The sequence below is a fragment of the Theropithecus gelada genome, chromosome 5 (genome assembly GCF_003255815.1).
Source record: "Theropithecus gelada isolate Dixy chromosome 5, Tgel_1.0, whole genome shotgun sequence".
Classification (NCBI taxonomy): domain Eukaryota; kingdom Metazoa; phylum Chordata; class Mammalia; order Primates; family Cercopithecidae; genus Theropithecus; species Theropithecus gelada.
Genome location: NC_037672.1, coordinates 25,716,126 through 25,726,795, shown reverse-complemented (window position 1 = coordinate 25,726,795; position 10,670 = coordinate 25,716,126).

Here is a 10,670-nt window from a genome sequence, read left to right as displayed (position 1 = left end):
TGGTGCGCGCCTGTAGTCCCAGCTATCAGGAGGCTGAGGCAGGAGAATCATTTGAACTTGGGAGATGGAGGTTGTGGTAAGCCAAGATCGTACCATTGCACTCCAGCCTGGGCAACAGAGTGATACTCTGTCTCAGAAAAAAAAAACAAAAACGTATACTTCTCACAGCAAGGTACACATTTATAGACATCACTACTCATAGAAATACTGTAGTACAAAATAAGCATTTAAATAGCAAATACGGTTTAGTTTAATAGCCGAAAAGTAAGTTTATGAAGGGGAATTCAGTAGCTTGAGTTTACATCTTTTGCACCTGAAGTTTGAGTGTTAAGGAGATCATTTCTTAGTAAAAGAAAACGTATTTGGAACCATTCAACCCTGGGATCAGTCCACTCTCTTTGCTATTAAGAAAGGAATTACATGTCTGTATTAGTTTGCTAGGCTTGTGTATTAGAATTCTCCAGAGACAGAACCAATGGGATGGATGGATAGATGGATGTATAAGAGGGTATTTATTAGGGGAATTGGCTCATGCCATTATGGAGGCTGAGAAATCCCATGACAGGCCCTCCACAATCTGAAGACCCAGGAAAGCTGGTAGCGTGGCTCAGTCCACATCTGAAAGCCTCAGAACCAGAGAAGTCAATGGTGTAACTCAATCTGAGGCTGAAGGCCTGTGAACCTGAGGGATTGGGGGGTGCTAGTGCCAGTCCCAGAGTCTAAAGGCTGGGAAACCTGAAGTTGTGGTGTCCAAGGACAGCAGAAGAAGGGTGTCCCAGCTCTAGAAGAGAAAGAAAGAGAATTTGCCCTTTCCTTCCCTTTTTGTTTAATCCAGGCCCCTAAGTGATTGGATGGTGCCTGCTCACATTGAGGGTGGATCTTTTCCACACAATCCACCAACTCACATACCAGTCTCCTCTGGAACCACCCTCATAGACAAGCCCAGAAATAATTAATGCCTTACCAGCTATCTAGGTGTCCCTTAGTTCAATCAAGTCAACACCTAAAATTAACCATCGCAGGCTGCCATAAAAGTTCCACAGACTGGGCGGCTTAACCAGCAGAAATTTATTGTCTCACAGCTCTGCAGCTACAACTCCAAATCCAGGTGTCAGCAGAATTGGTTCCTTCTGAGGACTGTAAGCAAGGGATCTGTACAGGCCTCTCTTATGGGTTTGTAGATGAACATCTACTCCCTACATCTCCTCTCATCATCTTCCTGCATGTCTGTCTCTAAATTTCTCCCTTTTCTTTTTCTTTCTTTCTTTCTTTCTTTCTTTCTTTCTTTCTTTCTTTCTTTCTTTCTTTCTTTCTTTCTTTCTTTCTTTCTTTCCTTTCTTTTATTTTCTTTTTTTTTTTTTTTGAGACGGTCTCACTCAAGCTGGAGTGCAGTGGCACAGTCACGGCTCACTGCAGCCTCAACCCCTCTTGGTTCAGGCAATCCTCCCACCTCAGCCTCCAAAGTAATTGGGACTACAGGCATGTGCCACCATGCCTGGCTAATTTTTCTATTTTTTGTGGAGATGAGGTTTCACCATGTTACCCAGGTTCTTTGGAGCTCCTGGGCTCAAGCGATCCACCTGCCTCAGCCTCCCAAAGTGCTGGGATTACAGGTGTGAGCCACTGCACCGGGCCCCAATTTCCCCATTTTATTAATATAAGGACACCAGCTATACTGAATTAGGACCCACCCTAATGACCTCATTTTAACTTGATTACCTCTGTAAATAAACTATCTCCAAATACAGTCACACTCTGAGATACAGGGAATTAGGACTTCAACATATGAATTTGGGAGAGGGCATGATACGACCCACAAAATGCCTAAGTAAAGCAATAAACCTAAATCTCAAGACTGCCTTGAGGCTTTAATGAGATACTTACAGTATCTGATCCTGTACCTGGCATATAGCAGCCAACCAAATTGTAGAGTGGCAGAGAATACGGTTTAACCACCAATGGTAATCTACGTACAATCCCCCAAAAAAACTTTCTACTAACGTAAGCTGGCTATAAAAATAATGAAAAGGTTACTTCCTCTTAGAGCCAACCAAATGTTGCAGATGTAAGTATGTCTGGGCGACCCTAAAACCTGAGAAATGGATTTAGGATTTAAAGTTGGCATGATATGGATTTAGTGGTTCACCCAACAGCAAGAGGATCTTCATTTATCTGTGTGGTAATTTGAAATGAAAGCTCTTTCATTTGCAAAGGGCATTAATCTTTCATCATATATGTATCAAGTTACTACTAATGCCAGTCACTTGCTGGGCGTCTGAGGTTAAAGAGACAGATCGCCTGCTCACAAGAAATGTTCCATCTAATGATGGAGACAGATTAACAAGTATTTACAGTAAAAATGTGATAATCAGGGTAAAAATAGAATGCTACATAACCACAGTCCAACTGGGGCACTAGGGAAGATTTCTTAGAGGAAAGAGCAGTTGAGATGACTTTGAAGGTCAGGAAGGTATTACCAAATTAAAGGTTAACCAGAGAAAGAGGAAGGAAAGACATCCTAATCAGAAGTAATATCTGAACCTTTTTAAATATATAAAGTGAAAACTTTCTTACAGAAGAGTAAATATGCAGTCTTTGAAGAACAGCCATATTGTGTTCAACATTTTCATGTAAATAATTGGATAACAGATCTTTCTTGGCATCATGAGGCCCGTGTGTCTGTGTGTGTGTGCGTGTTATTTATTTTGACACGAAGGCTTGCTCTGTCATCCAGACTGGAGTGCAATGGCACAGTCTCAGCTCACTGCAGCCTCAACCTCCTGGGCTCAAGCAATCCTCCCACCTCCTCAGCCTCCCAAGTAGCCAGGACTACAGGCATGCACCATGACAGCCCAGCTAATTTTTGTTTATTTTTTGTAGAGACAGGGTCTCAAACTCCAGGACCCAAGCAATCTACGCACTTCAGCCTCCCAAAGTGCTGGTATTACACGTGTGAGACACCACACCCAGCCACTGTTTGTGTATTTTAATACTGAACCACTTGGAAAGCACCTAGTACACCATATTATCTGAAAGATATAAACCTAAAAGCCTATTTCTATATAATAAGAAATGTGGTTAGACAGATGAAAGAAACCTACATTAATGTGTACCAACAGGAGAAGAAATGGGTGGGACAGGATCTTTGGAAAAACTAGCTGCTTACTGTTATAAAGTAGAAGAAAGAAATTACATACAGCAAAAGAGCTTCTGAGAATTTGATAAACGGCATTTATTTTTTGGCTGCCAGGGAGCTCAAAGCTAACTTTGCTGTAAAATTTTAATAACCATGTAGAAACTTAAACCTATATAACAGTTTACTCTTTCCTCTCAGTGTTCATTCCTGTTCTATGAAAATGGTGGTTCTACACATACAAGTGAAGAATAAAACAGAAGAGTCTATTGAATTTGGGTTATGTTTAGTTGCACATGTCCTTAGTACATGTGCAGGAGCAAAAGTGCAGTAAGCATTTAAATGTAATACAGAGAGACAGAGATTCGGTGTAAGAAATTGGCTACATGATTTTGGAAGCTAAAAAGTCCCATAATCTGTAGTTGACAAGCCAGAGACCCAGGAGAGCCAGTGGTGTGGCTTAGTCTGAGGGCAGGAGAAAACTGATGTCTCTGCTCAAGCAGTCGTGCAGAGAGGGAGTGAATCTCCTTTTCCTCACCTTTTCATTCTATTCAGGACCTGGACAGATTGGGTGATGCCCAGCCATATTTGGGAGAGCAGTCTGCTTTACTCAGTTTACCAATTCCAATGCTAATGTTTAACCAAATATCTGGGCACCTTGTGGCCCAGTCATATTAAAATTAACCACCATATCACTCTATCTTAATGACTACCAAACCCATTACTCCAGCTTAGAGCTATCTTGTGAACTCCAGACTCATACTGATAGTTCTACTTGGATAGATAATAAGCATCTCAAATTCACATACTCAAAAACCATGCTCCTGATATTTTCCCCAAAACCTACTGCTCCTGATAGTCCCCATCTTAGTCAATGACTGCTCTATCCTTCTTCACATTCACCAAATCCTGTTGATTCTATCAATGAAATAGAAAAATCATCTGATCTTTTCTTACCACCTTACAGCTACCACTCTGGTACAAGAAAACATCAATTCTTGCCTGGGTTGTTGCGATTTTCTCTTAAATGCTTTCCCTGTTTTGCCTGTGCCCTCCAGTGTCTGTTTCTGATGCATCTGAAAAAGGTCATGTTAGTTCTCTCTGTAAAACCTTTAAACAAGTTGCAGTAAAAGCAATAATGATCAACAGGCCCCTGCATGATCTGGCCCCAGTTACCTTTCTGACCTCATTTCCTATTGTTCTCCTTCTCATTCAGTCTGCTGGAGCCATTCAGTCTCATCACCCGTCCTAGAATAAACTAGGCACAACCTTTCCTCAGGGATTTTGCATTTGCTTTTCCTTCTGTCTAGAATGTTCTTTGAACAAATATTCACAACAGTTACTTTCTCATCTTTCTCCTTCAGCTCTTTGCAGAGCTGTCCCTTCTCAGTGGCGTCTTGTCTGATGACTCACTTTAAAATTGTAACCCTCACATCTACCCACAGTTGCTTCTTAACTTCCATGCCTGCATTGGCCTTCTCCATAACCCTTATCACTACCTAAAATATTATAGATTGCTTGTGTTTATAATATTGTCAGTCTCTCCCAGGAGAATGTGAGTTCCACGAGGTTAGCCATTTTATCCCCTGAGCCTAGAAGAGTGCCTGGTAGCATAGGCATTCAATTACTATTTGGTGGATATTGAACAAATCAATGACTGAACACATAGATTCAAAACCCAAGTAGGAGTTTCTGCCAAAAAAAAAGGGGGGGTGTCATTCACATATGGGTGTATGGGTGGAAGCTGGAATTGTGATCAAGTGGCAGGTTACTGAGTGAGAGAGAATGTACAAAGAGAAGATTAGAGGGTTGAAATCCATCTTAGGAGCAGGCAGAGAAAGTTAGAATAAAGGAGCCTGAAAATCAGTAACAAGAGTGTAGAAGGAGAACCAGGAGAGAGTGAGCAACGAGAAGGTAGACATACTCTCAGTGGGAGTGGTTGGCAGTGTCCAGTGTAGCAGAAAGGTTAAGACTAGCACTAAAAAGTATCCATAGATATTGCTTAGTTTTTAAGAAAATAAATAAATGGAGATCATCTTACACCATATATCGAACTCCAGATGGGTAAAATGTTGAATGCAAAAATTTGATAAAGAAATATAATCTTGATGAGAAAGAATTTTCTAAGCTTAAAATAAATTATATAATTTACAAACTGATAAATTTGACTCCATTAAAATGAAAAACATTCTCCATATTGAAAAGAAGCTCAAAATGAAAATGCCAAAATAAAGTGGAAAAATATGTGCAATCCGTTTGACAATGGAAGAATTTTTTATATTTAAAAAAGCTCTTACAATAAGAAAAACCTTAAGATTCTGATGCCTAAAAAGGTAAAAATATAAACAAACATTCCACAAAAGTATAAATATAAGCAGTTGAAAAATGATCTACTTGACTAGTTAATGAAGTGCCAATTAAGACAATAAGATTTTTTTTCTCCTATTAACAAGGTTTAAAAATATAATCATGGCATACGAACTGAAACAGAATTACCTATGTACTATCAGTAAACCTAAATGTGTACAATCCATTTTACACAGTCATTAATAAGATATTCAGAATAGCCAAAAGGTAGAAACCACTCAAATGACCATCAACAGTTGAATTGATAAATGAAATGTATAGATTTAGATATATACACGATGGCATATTATTCAGTCTTAAAAAGGAATAAAATTCGGATACATGCTACAACATGTATGAGCCTTTGGAAACATTATGGTAAGTGAAAACAGCCAAACACAAAAGGATAAATATTATATGATTCCACTCATAGGAGTGATATTGTTTGGCTGTGTCCCCACCCAAATCTCATCTTAAATTGTAGCTCCTATAATTCCCATGTGTTGTGGGAGAGACTTGGTGGGAGATAATTGAATCATGGGGGCAGTTTCCCCCATACTGTTCTCATGGTAGTGAATAAGTCTCATGAGAGCTGATGGTTTTATAAGGAGAAATCCTTTTCACTTGGTCCTCATTCTTCTCTTGCCTGCCACCATATAAGATGTGCCTTTGCTGCTCCTTCACCTTCTGCCATGATTGTGAGGCTTCCCCAGCCATGTGAGACTGTGAGTCCATTAAACCTCTTTCTCTTTATAAATTACCCAGTCTCAGGTATGTCTTTATTAGCAGCATGAGAAAAGACTAATACAATGAGGTACCTAGAATAGTCAAATTTCTAGAGAAAGAAAGTAGAATAGTGGTTGCCAAGGTTGCGGGAGGAAGGAATGGAAGTTACTGTTAACAGTTAGAAGTTCGGTTTGGGATGATGAAAAAGTTCTGGAGATGGATAATAGTGATAGTTGCCCAACATTGCGAATGTATCTAAGGCCACTAAATTGTACACTTAAAAATAGTTTAAATTATCTATATTATATTATTTATTTTATATTTTACCACAATAAGGAAAGTCTTGAAAAAATATAGAAATTTACAATAACCCAGTACTTACACTTTTAGAAATGGCTCTTGTGGAAATAGACCAAAATTTAAGTAAAGATGTTTATCAGAAAGTTATTTATCATTGCAAAACAACTCTCAGAAACAATATAATGGTGAAATAAATGATGGCACATTCTCACTAACCTGGCAGCCCCAGGACACCAGGGACTTGGGCTGTTCTTGCTCTCCATCTCATCTCCACCACCTTCCTGTACTTGACACGTAGAAGATGCTCAGCAAATACTTGTTGATTTCATTAATATGGTGAAATGCTATGTAGGGGAATATTTATACAGGATTTTAATGATAGGAAAATGGTCTGTTATAATAGTGGAAAAAACAGGATAAGACTTGTATATATAATTTGATTTCAACTATACAAAGCAGAGGTTCTTCGCATGTGAAATAATGAATTCCCTCATTGTTTCAGCCAATCTGAACTGCAGTTTATAACACCTGAAAACATCCCAAGGGATCCTTCCACCCACACAAGAACTTTACTCATAAAGAGTGCTTATGCTTTCTTGTAGGTTATTAAAGAGAAAAGCAGAAAGTAGAAAAAAATAGTGGTACCATTAATAAAAGTGACTTGACAGCAAAGGAAAAAACAGGAAAATTATTTAAACAAAACACAAAAAAGCAACTGTCTCACCATAAAACACAGCTGGCTGCAGCCATTTAGCATAGGATTGCAGTTTTACAGACCTGAACAACGTCTTCAGCTATTCTTACAGTAATAGATATTTGTAATAATGATCCTGAGTCACTAATAAAAATATCCAGTTTGTACAATATATTTTGTTTGAGAAGATGGAGCATTGTATAATACAGTTTAGAAGGATTTTCATTACAATGCTTTAAATATTTCAAAGTTTTGGGACTTATGAAATTAAATTCTTCTGGAAAATTCACTTAGCTAGAACTTCTCATTTTCCCGATAATATTCAAGAGAAATGAAAAGCTATTTTATTTGACGATCTAAAATTCTTGTATTTATGTTGGAATTTGGGTTTTCCTAAGACCTGGAGTACATAACAGGTCACCTAGGATGGGGCAGAGGGCTGATTTAAAATGCAGTTTTCTCAGCTCGTCCCCTAAAGATTCTAGTTTAGTGGGTCTGGGATGACGTTTAAGTACTAGCACTTCTAACAGACACTTCAGATGTTTTGGCCTAGACCTGAAATAGTGGAATCAAGATATGAAGACTTGAGGAATTACTAGAGAGTTACCTGCTTTATTTTAAGGTTATACAGTTTGGATGTCCCCTCCAAATCCCACGTTGAAATATTTTCTCCAGTGTTGGAGGTGGACGTGGTAGGAGGTGTTTGGATTGCGGGGCTGGGTTCCTTATGAAAGGCTTGGTGCCATCCCCTTGGTGATGTGTGAGTTCACACGAGTTCTGGTTGTTTGAGAGTGTGTAGCCCTTCCACACTCTCTCTTGCTCCCTCTCTTGCCATGTGACAGGCCTGTTCCTGCTTCACCTTGTGTCATAAGTAAAAGCTCCCTGAGGCCTCCCCAGAACCTGAGCAGGTGCTGGTGCCATGCTTGTACAACCTGCAGAATCATGATTCAGTTAAACCTCTTTTCTTTGTAAATTACCTGGTCTCAGGTACTCCTTTATAGCAATGCAAATAACTGCTTGACACAAAGGTAATTGAGGATCGTATCTGTCTTGACTTTACCAAGATTATATGTTTCTGTTTTTAACAGGAAAGAACTCTTGCTCTGCTGTTAATAAAGTTTAAAATTTAGTTTGGGCTAACAACTTTATCTCAGATTTCATATTTACTGTTGATAAAATTGTGATATAGTATATGTCATTAATGGTCTCCGATGTTAATGCTACATTTTACCAGATGTCTTCACATGGTGCTTCCACACCATCTCTTCTTTCTCTGTTTGAGATGTTGAATCCCAACCTCTGATACCTAGATGAAGGATGGGTTATCTATAAGACACTGGGAAAAGCATTATGTGAATATGGAAGAGTCTTAATCAAATGTGTTACATGACTGAAAACTTTGGGGAGACATGGATTTACTTGGATATGACTTTTATATGTAGGGATCTTAACCAAACAAGCATGAAGCTTTAAAAAGTGTCATGTGACCACTTTGCAAAAAATTTTTAATACAGGAATTATTTTACAACTCATTAATTTCCATTATGTTTTATGTTTCTGGCAGTGGAAGAATTTTTGTTCCTGCTTCTTCTCCTTCCCCTTTTCTTCTCCATGACAAGCCTGTGCTCAGAAATAACCTCTAGTCCCCCAGATATCGCTAGAAACGTATCATGCATGCTGCCTGAAAGACCTGTTCATTCTTAAAACCACCGATCATATATTACCTCCTCCAATAGCCTTTTCCTAATTGCCCAGGAAGACTTAGTTCTTCCTTTTACTGTGAAAGAACAGAGAAAAATGAAAATGTTTCTACAATGTCATTCATTCATTCAACAATTTAGCAACTACTCTGTTATAAAAGAGTGTCTAGATGACATTTCATTAAGAAAACATGGAACTAGGCCAAGCACAGTGGCTCACGTCTATAATCCCAGCATTTGGGGAGGCTGAGGCAGGCAAATCGCTTGAGCCCAGGAGTTCAAGACCAGCCTGGGCAACATGGTGAAACCCTGTCTCCACAAAAACAATAAGAAAGAAGGAGAGAAAGAGAGAAAGAGAGAAAGAGAGAAAGAAAAAGAAAGAAAGAAAGAAAGAAAGAGAGAAAGAGAGAAAGAGAGAAAGAGAGAGCGAAAGAAAGAGAGGGAGGGAGGGAGGGAAAGGAAGGAAAGCCAGGTGTGGTGATGCATGCCTATAGTCCCAGCTACCCAGTAGGCAGAGGGAGGGGGCTCACCTGTCCCTGGGAGTTGGAGGCTGCAGTGAACCATGATCGCACCACTGCACTCCAGCCTGGGTGACAGAGTAAGACCCTGAAAAAAAAATAAAAAGAAAGAAAGAAAGGAAAGAAAGGAAGGAAAGAGAAAGAAAGAAAGAAAGAGAGAGAGAGAGAAAGGAAGGAAGGAAGGAAGGAAGGAAGGAAGGAAGGAAGGAAGGAAGGAAGGAAGGAAGGAAGGAAGGAAGGAAGGAAGGGAAGGAAAGAGAAAAAGAAAAGAAAGAAAGAAAGAAAGAGAAAGAAAGAAAGAAAGAAAACAAAACAAGGAAATGTAAAGGGAGAAGCACACTCCCTTTACATTTACATTGAGGGATGACGTCAGGTGAGAACATGTTGAGCTTGAGTTGCCTGCAAACCCCCCAGATGCAGCAGGTCTGTCGAGGAGATGCAGAATCCAGACTGAGGATGTAGTGGGGAGCCATCAGCAAAAGCAGGCCTGGGCAGAACCACATATACAATTTGTGGGGCCTGATAAAAAATAAAAATGTGGGGGCCCTTGTTCAAAGAGCAGGAAAAAAGTGCCATTAAAATGATTAAAGGTACTAAGGTCCTAAAATATAAAATATTCTCTTTCTTCCAAGATCTCTCTTTCTCTCTCAACATGTCATGGTGGTTTTTTAATTCACTATTTAATATTGCTTTAAATGAAGATTTTAAATTACTGGCATGAATTTTACTGTTCAGCTTTATATTGTTCAATGCCAGTTCTAGATGTAAATATTAGAACATTGAGCTCCTGTCAGAATCCCTGACATCACACCATTCGTACTTTATGGCTTGACCCCAGATGGTGCCTCAAGCTGGTCAGAAGAAATGAACACAAGCCAGACTCAGAGAAGCTAAAAGGAGAAAGAAAGGGTTCTCCCAGGCACAGAGTGGCCCAAAGGGTCCAAAAATACATTTAGGATAAGTTCAGACTCTCCCAGATGCTCTGGGTCCTGCCGTGGCACTTGGAAGGTCCATATGCACTTGAGCCTGACAGCTGCCATGTTCCCCCTCTCACCAGCCTGCATGCACCACACCTTAGTGAGGGGCTGGAAAGTCAAGTCAGGCATCTCCACTTTCCATGAGTCAGTTGTCCCAGCCCATAGCAGATGGGCAACCCCAAGGATATTGCAACCTCTGCATCAAGATGTGCTAGGTACTTGGATCACAGGTGGTAAAAGGCTGACCCCCGCCAAGTCTTTTTTTTTTTTTTTTTT